The following is a 12,434-nucleotide window of genomic DNA, read 5'->3' as shown; positions in this document are numbered from 1 at the left end:
TCGTATTTAGGTCTTTCATCCATTTTGGGTTTATCTTTGTGTATGGTGTAAGAGAATGGTCCAGTTTCATTCTTCTGCATGTGGCTGTCCAATTTTCCCAGCACAATTTTTTGAAGAGACTGTCTTTTTTCCATTGGATATTCTTTCCAGTTTTGTCAAAGATTAGTTGATCATAGAGTTGAGGGTCCATTTCTGGGCTCTCTATTCTGTTCCACTGATCTATGTGTCTGTTTTTGTGCCAGTACCATACTGTCTTGATGATCACAGCATTGTAATAGGGCTTGAAGTCAGGCATTGTGATGCCCTCAGCTTTGGTTTTCTTTTTCAACATTCCCCTACCTATTCAGGGTCTTTTCTGGTTCCATACAGATTTTAGAATTGTTTGTTCCAACTGAGTTCATAGTTTTAATTAAATTTGGAAAATTTGCTTACATTTTCTTCAAATATTTTTTCTCTCCTCTTCCTTTTGAGAACTCCCAATTACACAAAACTTAGGACACTTTAAGTGTGTGTTCTTCATACTTAATAATTTCTACTATTATATTTTAAGTTTACTAATCTTATATTCTACTGTGTCTAATATGTCCTTAATCCTATCCTGGGTATTTTCATCTGTAATATTTTAGTTTTTATTTCTAGAATTTAAATTGTGGCTATGTAAAATCTTCCATGCCTTTACTTAACATTTAAATCGTTCTGCTAACTACTTAAACACATGAAATCCATTTATAATTTTTATGTCCTTGTTGACTACTTCTATTATTTGTGTTGTTTCTGGGTCAGTTTCAATTGATTAAATTTCTCCTCATTATGACTTATATTGTTCTGCTTTTTTGGATAGAAAATTGTAATTACATGTCAGATATTCATTGTGAATTTTATCTTGTTGGTTAGTGGATAATTTTGCAGTCCTATGAATATTTCTGAGTTTTTAACTAGGAGATATTTTAGTTACTTGAAGATAGTTTTGGGGCCTTGTTTTTAAGCTTTGCTAGGTAAGGGGAATTGGGTTATCTAGGGTAAATTTTCCCCACTATTGAGGCAAAACCTTTCTGAGTTCTCCATGAAATTTGATGCCTATGAATGATGAGGTCTTTGACTCTGACTGATGGGAAGAGGAACTATTCAAGAACCTGTGGGAACTGTGGGTATTGTGCTGGTTAATTCTCTAGCTTCGGTAGTTTCCTCAAACACATGTGTTCATGGATATTAAGCTACAGACTCCTGCAGATCTATGAAGAATCTTTGTGTAGCATTCTCCTTTTAAGTACTCTGCTTTCACTAGCTGCTTTGGCCTTCCTAAGCTTCCTAAGATCCTTGGAAAGTTTGAGGGTGTTCAGCCTAGGTTCCTGTCCCCTGTGCCTGAGCTTTGAAACCCAACAGACAGTAATAAGGGGTGAGTGTAGGGTTCATCTCATTTGTTTCCCATCAATTAGGAATCATTGTCCTTTGTTGCCTGATGTCCAACATCTTAAACTTTTAAAAAATATTTACCATATTTTTAGTTGTTTCAGGTAGTTGGGTAAATCTGGTCCTTGTTAGTTCCTTTTATCCAGGTGTGGAATGAATAGATTTTAAATACAGAACAGTACATTTGGATTCACTCGGTGTAGACAGCCTGTCCACCTAGCATATAGAGTAGTTTGTACAGTGGTGACAGGGGCATTGGGTAGAATAGGAATGTGTAGTATGTGTACTTGTCTCTTCCAGGGTATTTAGCACAATAAATTGATTTGGGAGTGGAAATGACTAATAGGTCTTCTAAACTGATTAAATGTGATGAAATGAGATCCTTATTTAGATGACTCTACTGTTACATGAAGCATATTTAAAACAACAACAACAAAAAGCTTACCAGCTAGCTATATAGATGTGGACAGATTTAGATATCAACAAAGTCAGAGGTCTGAAAATATTTCCCAATATCACATTTCAGGAATTGTGAAAATCCTTAGCTTGGAGAGCTTGAGAATTTCATCTGTTCTGGTTTAGGGTGACTTTTTTGCTTATTGAATTATTGTTTCTGCTGATCATTTCTGTATGACTATGACTCAGGATTGTCATCCTATGTTGAGCCTCACTAGAATTGTTATCCCTTTGCATTGGGATACTTATTAATAATTCATGGAAATTCCCAAGATATATGTATGTTCTATGTATGCTCTCAAAGTGCAGTTTACAAATTCTGCCCTAAAACTTAGAGAAGTTTGTTTTACTACAACATTCTAAAATCTTCCTGCAATCACCTCAGACCTTGAGAATAATGTTTTCTGTTTATGCAGTCATGCAGTGTTCTATTCTGATTGATGAGTGGAACCTGGAGGCGCTCCACAATACCGGCAGACAAGGAGAACTCCCAGTTGGTATACCCTCATTATCAAGGTTGAACTCACTAATACTACCTTTACCTGATGGCAAGGAGTTTTGTGATATAATTCTTTCTGTACAGTATGTTTTACCTTTGCCCGCTAATTTAATGATGTCTGGCCAGGCACTGAATATTAACAACAGCTAAATGAAATATTCCACCTCAGGAATGTCAGCTTTTACAAGGTTTCAAATATCCGGTGTCTTAAAAGCTCAGGAAGCTTTTACTTAATAATTTAGGTGCCTTTGGGGAAAATATGACAAATAAGTGGTGGTATTTTCATATAGTCCAGTTTGAAAAATCTTCATACTTTGCCTTTGCTTTTACATCTATGCATATTTACACTTACGTTTTTTATGATGAAATTTACACAAGAGAAAATATAAGAAAGACTGGCATGTACTGATAATTTGTGGGCTCATGGTTTAAAATACCTTTTTGTTTAAATTGGTGATTTTGTGATATATTGTATGTCAGTATGGTAAGAGAAGGCAAATAAGTATAATCTGGCCATCTATTAATGAATGTGGTTTTATTTTAACAAAGGATCATTGAAAATAATAAGACCGAAAACATTAGATAAACATTCAGGTTAAATTCAATTTTACTACAAATGGATACTGCTCTCAAGGTGTACGCTATGTGGGCATTAAGCACATAGATGAATTGTAGAGTAAGAACTGTTGTGTTCATGACATGTATATGTGATTGCAAGATACTGAACTGTGAGATGAGTCAACCATAGTTTCCTTGGAAACAATGATGAGTAAAATAACTCCTTTCACTGAATTGAACTGAGGTAATAGAGCTAATGAATTATTTTCCACCCACATTTCCCTTTCTTCTAGGTCCTTCCAGTATGTTGTCTCCTGAGTTGTCAATCTTCCCTACAGATTCTTATAAATCAGGGTTAATGACAGGATTTCAAATTGTAGAGTAGCCATCTCTAAATTCTGTTATTGGCTTTGTTGATTTCACAACTGATTACTTTCTTGATATTGGTTCAATATAGGTTTTATTTTTTATTAAAAATATATCAGTATTAATAAGGCCACCTACAAGAATATTCCTAATGGATGGCTTTCAAATGCCTTTTGTATTTTACATGTAATTTTTGCCATACAAAGTTGGAGGATTTGTTAAAAATAAGCAGGGTAGGATCCCAAGGATGGTTCACTAATGACCTATTCAATCTATCTCAGCTAGATTGCTGGGTGGAATGGAGGTGTACATATAAAGTACCTTGAAAACTGTGACCAGACATGAAAATAATTGTATGGAAAAAGTAACACAGTAAACAGTAATCAGTTCATAAGTTTGCTGTGTAAAAATGAACGAAATAAGTGAATTAAAGAATATTTATTGTGCTCACTTTGTACACATTTTAACCCTATATGAAGTACATAGTATTATTACCCTCACTTTGCAGATAAGGAAACCAACGCACAGAAAGGTTAAATAACTACCTAAAGTGACAGAACTGTTAGTGGTAAAGCTGATATAAACCCAGGTTTTCTAGCTCTAGAATTTATGTTCTTAACCATTATGCTGTTGTTGTCAGATGACTGATGAGATTTGGCTAACTTTCTACATGTAATCAGGCTCAAAAGTTAAAAGTACTAGGTTCTATAGAAGAGAATGGTGTACACTGGTTAATACTCTCAGAGTATTTGCCATTCTCTACCTATTGTGTGTGTTTTCATATACAACTGTGCCAATAATTCATTCTCTTTTTACCTCTTCTTTCCCTTTCACATTCTGAATCATCAGGATCCAAAGAGGAAAAAATAATTCTGTATATTTAAAACATGGGGAATTTACAAAGGCATTATTTGAGCAAGAAAGGGAAGGTTGACATGCTAGCAGAGAATGGGGAGATAGCCCACTGGGAACAGTAGGAGGCTCCAGCCACCCCTAGGCTAGAGCGGAAAGGGGAAGAGAAAATATGAGCAGTGCCCAGGGAGTTCTGCACAAACATTAGGAATTGGAAGCATGGAAGCCTATCTGGTGGAGGCTGGATTCACCCAGCTGCTGCAGAAGAACCCACCCAGCCAGGGAAGGAGGCTATAAACACCCTGGCTTTACTCCTTCCCTGTCTCCTGCCCTCTGCTTTCTTTCTAAAATTTTCCATTGGCCAAAGTCTGCTGCAAGCTGGCTGACATAGGAACCTGGGAAAGGTGGCCTGCAGGCATCAGCTTGTCCCCAAATTAGAGTTCAGAACAGGATTGAAGAGATGGTCTGAGCACAACAGTCTCAGGACAGGCACATCTCCCTTCTGTTTTCTTAGTTTTTGTTTGCCTTTGTAATCCATTTTGACTGTGTTGGCTTCATCTGATCGTGAGTTACAATGACAGTTTTATACTGTTTAATGATGGTGCTTTGCTTTTTTCTTCTATTGACAAGTTAAGTTAGACTTGGCTGCTGTCAACTCTGAAGGATCTTCCCTTTCTCTAGAATCCTTTAGTCCCAGGGATGAGTATGATCCCTGGCATACAGGAATTAAAAAAAAAAAAAATTGATCCCAGAGAGGCTCCTTAAAGAGTTGGTAGTCTACATGTAATGAACGACCCCACTCTTTGGGGTACAAACATGGATTAGTTTTATTTTTCCAGTAACAGTCACTAACTGTGCCCAGTTAATAGAATCCTTTTCTCCTCGGAGTCTCTGGCTCCATTTGTGTTCTCTGCCTGAGTCCAGAATTCTTCCAGGTTATGAGCCTATTCATTTTCCCCCCAACTCTTTGTTTTGAAAATGTTCAAACCCATAGATAGTATATAGAATAGAAAGTATAAAGAAGTATAAAGATCACCACGTACCTTCTACTTTATTATATATGCGTACCAATTATATAAAAATAGACATAATTCCCTCCTTGTGTGTATGTGTATATATATTTGGCTTACTATTTAAAAGCAAGTTGTAGGCATTATGGCAATTGTTTTCCTTATAAAATATAAAATGCATCTCTTAAGAATAAGAATACCACATACCATTATCACTCTAGAAAGTGAATAATTAATAATTTCTTGGAAATGTTATGGAAACTGGGGAAATTTGAATGGAAATACAGAAATTTAAAAAAAAGATCCGTAATATTGTCTAATATCCAGCCCATATATAAATTTTCTCAGTTGGACAGATAATTTCTTTGGCTATTTGGTCAGAGACTATGTCCAAAAATGAATTATTTTTTTCTGCATGGTTCAATTATTACTTTGATAAAAAATAGATTCATTTATTTCTTTTTATAGACAGTTTTAAGATCTCTTTTCTTTTGACTTAATTGTATTTATTGAATATTTAAAACCTTTACATGGTTATAAAAATATTAAGTAATATCAAAAGATATACCCAGAGAAACCTCCCTCCCATTCCTATTCCTTCCATCTTACTTTTACTAACTTTCTACATGTAATCATTTCTTTAGTTTATGGTTTATCTTGTGTGTGTGTGTGTGTGTGTGTGTGTGTGTGTGTGTGTATAACTTTCTCTCTTCTTTTTTACACCAAAGGTAGAACTACTATATATATTATTCTGCATCTCACTTTTTTGACTTGAAAATATAAGCATATTTTTTCATATTCCCATTTTTTTAAACAATAACAAAAAATGTATTTTCTCACAGTCCTGGAGGCTGGAAGCCTGGAATCAAGGAATCAGCTGGGTCTTGCTTCCTTTGAAGGATCTAGAGGAGAATCTTTTGGTTCTTTTTAGCTTCTGGTGGTTGCCAGCTACCCTTGGCATTTTTTGCCTTGTGGCTTCATCGCTCCAGTCTCTTCCACTGTCTTCATGTGGCTTTCTTCCTGCTATGTCTCTGCACAACTGCCCCCCCCTTTTTTATTTGACAGAGAGAGAAAGAGCACAAGCAGAGGGAGCTGGAGAGGGAGAAACAGGCTCCCCGCTCATCGGGGCTTGATCCCAGGACCCTTGGGATCATGACATGAGTGCTTAACTGACTGAGCCACCGAGGAACCCTGCACCACTGCCTTCTTATAAGGAAACCAGTCAAGTTGGATTTGGGCCCCACCCTAATCCATGATGGCCTTATATATTAACTAATTTTATCTGAAAAGACCTCATTCCCAAGTAAGTTCTCATTCTGAGGTTCCTGATAGACACGACTTTTGGGTGACACTTTTCAACCCATAATAATCTACTCTGGCCCAACAAAATTCATGTCCTTGGAAAATACATTCACTTCATCCTGTGTCTCCAAAAGTCTAATCTCTTCTAGCATGACTCTAACTTTAAAATCTCATCTGTACATAATCAACTCAAAAAAGCTCCAAATCTCATCTTTTAAATCCTCTAAATCAGGTATGAGTGAGGGGTTATGGTTCATTGCAATCAATTGCGTGTTTGTATCCACCCAAAATTCATGTTGAAATCCTAACAGTGTAATGGTATTCGGAGGTGGGACCTTTGGGAAGTAATTAGATGATGACAGTGGAACCCTCATGAATGGGATTAGTGCCCTTATAATAGGGTCCTCAGAGAGCTACCTCATCCCCTTATGCCATATGAGGATAAAATGAGAAGTTGGCAGTCTACGACCTGGAAGAGGGCTCTCACCAGATACCAGATCTATTGGTGCTTTGACTCTGGACTTCTTAGTCTCCAGAACTGTGAGGAATAAATGTATGTTGTTTAAACCACTTAGTCTGTGGTATTATATCATAGTAGCCTAAACTGAGTAAGACCTCCATCATGGGGCAAAATTCCTTTCCCATCTCTGGACCTATGAACTAGAAAACAATTATCTGCTTCCAGAGTACAATGATGAGACAGGCTTAGGGTAGACATTCCTATTCTGAAAGCGAGAAAATGGAAAGAATAAAAGGGGTTGTTGGTCTAAAGCAAGTTAACAACGCAGCAGGATAAATTCCATTAGGTTTTAGGGTCTGAGATTAATTCTATGTTGCTTGATGCTCTGTCCTCTAAGTCCATAGCGTTGTGCCCCTCTACCCCCACCCCTATCCTGTGGTTTCAGCTCCACTCTCTCCAGCCCCTGCATCTCTGACTCCACTCTTGGAGTCTGTTCCTTCATTTTGTCCATCTCGCTGTCATTCATTTTTATGGATGAGCAATATTTCATTGTGCAGATGAAGTATAGTTTACTTAATCTCCTATGTATGGATATTTGGATTGCTTCCAATATTTTGCTATTACAAATAATGCTAGAGTGAATAACCTGGTATATAAGGTGTTTAATATTTATGGAGGTGTATTTTTAGGGTAATTTCCTAGATGTGTGGGCTGAGTCTAGGGGCAAATGCATAGATACACATTTTAGATATTGCCAAATTTTCTTCTATAGAAAGTGATACCATTCTGCAGTCCTACCAGCAAGGTGTGAGAGTGCCCCTTTTTCTACATCCTTCCTAACGAGTATATTGTTTAGCTTTTATATTTTTGTCAATCTGATGGGTGTAAATAAAATTCTGATTTTATGACTTAAGGGCCCATTTTTTCAATTTTTATCTTTTAGTGGTATATTAGCTCTTTATATATTAGATATTAGCATTTTCAACAATATTAGTAATATTCAATTTAATAATTCCATTTTAACTTCAATCCCAGTGCTTCTCCATACCCTCACCCACGCCAAGAGGATTACACCAGAGGTGCCAGTGGCTTGTGGTAAGATGGAGGGCATGTTTTGCTTCCTCATACCCAACCTTCTTCACTTCCTTCTCTGAAGGTAGGGTGGGAAACAGTGAGAAGAAAACAGATGTTACTTCCTCTGTAACGACTCCTGATAAGATGGCTGCCCCCTCCATGTTAGTTGTTACATATTCTCAATATGATGATGACTGACAGCTCTTCGGTTCTGTGTGACCAATACCCAAATGCTGGTTCTTATTGGGGTACATTGCAGTTTCTTCCAAAGACCCCGTGAAGGTCTCCTCTAGGACAACGTCTGCCTCTGGAGTAGCATGTGAGGGTCTGGCTCATCCCTTTTTCAGTTTCCTTTCCTCTCCATGTACTGTATGTTCACCTTTATAGGCTCTTGTTCATGGGATCTTTTTGGTCAGTGGTCAGTCCTCTCGGGCGGGAACGTGGCAGGGTGATTGACATTTGACCACTTTTCACATGATTCATGGACATTCATATATTCTTACCAAACAATATGGTTGAGATGCAGGCTGTTGTCTACCCCTTCCCTAGCTCCTCAGCACTTATTCCCTCAGCTATAGTATCTCCTTCCTGCTCTTGTCCCCGAGCACCAGCAATTTCAGGAACTCTGTTAGTTTAGCTGCCATGTAACTTTTAAACCAAAGACAGTTGCTATTTTCTGAGTTTCTGATGGGAGGTCAGATGGTCTATCCTCCAACCTTGTAGGTCAAGTCTAAAGTCCTTTCTTCTCCTTGTCAGTCATTGGGAAGGCTTGGGAAGAAAAAGTTGCTACTCTTCAAAGATTACTTACTCTCTTGATCTCCAAGGGAGCCAAAGGTTGGGATTGTGATGGCTATAACAGCATCCTTATGTAAGCCCTGACCAGAGGTGGCTGACCACAGTAGGTAGAGGATCTTTAAAGTTAGAATGTGTGTCCAGAGCACATTTTTGTTTTTTCCCATTAGTAGACTTTAATAGTCAATTCTAGAAAATCAAGAAAAACCTTACCTGATCGTTTTTACATGATTGAATTATACAGGCATTTATAAACCAGAAAAGAGACTCCCTAAAATGATATAAAATCTTACCACTATTTAAAGATTTTGGAAACTCCATAACGTACTAATTATCCATGAAGTAATCTCCTAAATTATTTGGATATGAAGACTTGATGGAAATCAATGAACCAGACAGTTATGAGTTGTTCAGGATTTTCATTTGAAGTCTATAAATTATAATATAAGTTAGATTGGAATATAGAAAACACACTATATACCGTATTTTTGTTTTTCTTCAGTAGTGTCCTACTGTTCAAATAACCGCTATCAGTACGTATTTCTTTTTTTTTTTGTTAAAGATTTTATTTATTTATTTGACAGAGTCATAGAGCGCAGATAGGCAGAGCAGCCTGCAAAGAGAGAGGGAGAAGCAGGCTCCCCGCTGAGCAAGGAGCCTGATGTGGGGCTTGACACCAGAACCCTGGGATCAGGGCCCAAGCTGAAGGCAGCCGCCTAACTGACTGAGCCACCCAGGCACCCCTATCAGTACATATTTCTAATTCATATTCTTGATAAACCCATAATTTGATGTTACCGACTACATTCTGTTCAACCTTATCTGTGTAGGTATCATTTTTATATTGTACTTGAAGATTCTCCTGCCAGAAGAAAATAAAATGGGGCTGCATTCAAGTCTCCACTTTATTTTAAACATTGTTATTATGGAAAAAAGTGAAGAAAATAGCTGTTAAATAATCATGTCAAAAATGGCTGCATATTGACAGCAGTAAGATTTTATTTGTGATTCTTTTTCATGAATGAAACATAGACTCCACAACAAACAGGAGAGAGAAGTGGCCACACATGCTTTAAAATATTTTTTTCTAACTCACATGTAATATCTCATTCATATTTGGGTTGGAGCAAACTCGTTCTTCCTCAGCCAATTAAAAGCAGCTTGTGTGCCACCTGGCCAAGACCTGAAGCCAACTCTCAGTGCCACTGTGGGTAAGGTTTCTGGTACTAACACTGGGGTTGTATATAAATGGATCACCAAGAAATATTGGTTGCTTGGTTCTCTCTGCAGTCTGTCTCTGTCTTCAATGCCAGGCCACCCAAGTGCTTCCTTAGAGAGCTTTGCCTTTTCCTCCGTGAACTCCCACCCAGGACACTTTGAAAGACCACCCACTACTGACTTTGATATTGAAGCATGACTGCAAAAGAAGTTGAGTACATGATCCACACATGGACTGGGGTTAATGTACTCTGGAGAGATAGGTCCTTGAAGTTTGGAGAGCAAGAATAAGACTTTTTAGAAAACCCACCAAAGAGACTGAACAATGGCTGACACCAAGTTCAAAGGAATCAAAATATCTGCTCATTAAATATTTATTGTCTGTTTGAGCCTTTAGGTTTATCTTGGGAAGCCTATTTAAATTTCAAGAATTCAGATTATTTGGAAGTGTAGGACTTAATATATTTTTTCTAAAATGTTCACAATTGTTTTTGACCTTTCAGCCAGCTCAAAAAGGAACCATAATTTTTAGTAAAATTACCTTAAGATAAATCAAAGTATCCCCTAACATAATTATGGGGCTTTGTGGGGTTATTACCTCTTTCTCCTACAACTTTTGAGCTAATTCGCAGTATATACAACCATTTTATCTATCTCTATCTCTACCTTTCCCCACCCCGCCCCAGTCCCTCCCTCCCTACTGATCTACTTATCAAATAGAAACTTAGAGAAATACTAGGTGTATCATTGGTAAAGCCAAATGGTAGAATGAGCTTGAATTTGAGGCCAGATGGTCTTCCTATTCTACCTTCTCTTTGAATTGAACTTCCTCAATCACAGGTAGGATAACAGGACAACTATAGACTTCCTCTGCAGGGGAAGAGTCGGTCCTGAGGGCTTACCACAAAACAGAAGAGAACCAGAAATGAGCAGTTCCAGTAACAGAGCATCAACGAGGAAGAGAACCATGGCACCTGCAAGCAAATGTCTGTAACCCAACAATCTGCCTTCCCCAGTGGAAGACAGCATCCTACACGGTTTCAGTGTGACACAGGGCATGCCATCCACCAAAAATTAAAAAAAAAAAAAAAAAAAGAATTTTGTTTTCTTTTATTGTGAAGTTTTCACTGGGAATGTTCCCAACCAAAAGCGATGTGGGCCAGGCTATCCCTTGCCTCCAGACATGGTCATATGACTATACTTGGCTAATGCAGTACTAATGGAAATGATGTATGTCAATTCTGGACCATGTTGTGCCTTCTTCACCATCTCTTTCATTTTCAAGAATCTAACAAATGGTGGAACCACACTTGGGAGGAGTCTAGATCCTTAAATCAATAAATGTAAAACAGTTGCCTTCCAGCTAGGACCAATGGCATTTAACTGTTATATGAGTGCAGTAGAAATTTCTATTGTGCTTAGTCATGGAAAGTTGAAGGTTTGTTACACTATCTAGCATTATCTTCATTTATAGAGTCACTACTCTGTTCTAGGATAGGAAGAAGAGGTACAAAAAGGCTAAGTGCTCTTTCCTAATACCTCTAACAAGCTAGAAGTTCTTATTAGAGAGGCTGAAGCAGGTATTAGAGGAGAGGAAAGACCGTAGCTCCCCTTCTAGTAAGTCCCCAGATGCCAAAGGGATTAAGTTACCTTAGCAGTTAAAGTGTAGCCCCTTGGATGCCAGGAGGACAAATAAGCAGGTTGCCACATAAATCATCCTGGTAGTTGTCTCTAAGGGGTAGTTTAAGGGACTCCTAGCGGTCCTAAGAGCACTGCGAAGGCTTCTCAGGATAAAGCAGGAGGATGAGTTGAAAAGAAAGAAGTCTTTCCAGGGAATGATTAAGGTACTTGAGTCCTAGGCTGTAGCTGTTATCACTTGTTTTTACAAACTGGTAAAGCATATATTACATACAGACCTATGAAGGGAAGGCTAGAATTGAAGGGGTTGTTTGTTTTTTTTTTCTTGATATGATCTAGATACTAGTAATCCTTTTAGATTCCTTGCTCCACTGATTTCATAATGAATGAAATACTTGAAACAGAATCATACTTGTCCTAGATATTGTAAATATGTAAAGTTTTTAGATAAGCAGGTGAGATGACTGGTTCAGAGGACTTCAGCTCCTGAGTTATGTGACAGTTTCAGGAAACACCAAAAAGAAGTTGGAGAGCATTTATCTCCAAACTGCTTTTTGTCGTATTGATTTATTCATTCATTTATTGACTAACAAGTGTATGGTGAATATCTACTATGCCAAGGGCCTCTTCTAGGCACTGAGGTTATTGGAGAAAGAAGATAAACATCTCTACTCCAACAGAGGTACATTCTAACAGGGGGAAAAGAGAAATATATACATTCCAGCATATACCAGAAGATCAATATGGACGCAAAGCAAGGCCTTCACTTTTTATAAATTTATAGAATATCTTGATTTAT

General features: G+C 37.7%; 1 long non-coding RNA gene across 1 annotated transcript; it reads left to right on the top strand.

Moving 5' to 3' along the window:
* The first annotated feature begins 2,322 nt into the window (after nt 1–2,322).
* On the top strand, nt 2,323–9,410 carry LOC112823457 (uncharacterized). Its single transcript, XR_003208064.2, has 3 exons — nt 2,323–2,382; nt 7,949–8,008; nt 9,364–9,410. It is a non-coding gene; the product is annotated as an uncharacterized lncRNA (long non-coding RNA).
* Nucleotides 9,411–12,434: the final 3,024 nt, after the last annotated feature.

This window comes from Callorhinus ursinus, unplaced genomic scaffold (genome assembly GCF_003265705.2).
Source record: "Callorhinus ursinus isolate GAN/ISIS: 27379988/994484 unplaced genomic scaffold, GSC_fseal_2.0 scaffold1, whole genome shotgun sequence".
Classification (NCBI taxonomy): domain Eukaryota; kingdom Metazoa; phylum Chordata; class Mammalia; order Carnivora; family Otariidae; genus Callorhinus; species Callorhinus ursinus.
Note: the sequence above shows the minus strand (reverse complement) of the source record. Positions and strands in the feature narration are given on the sequence as shown.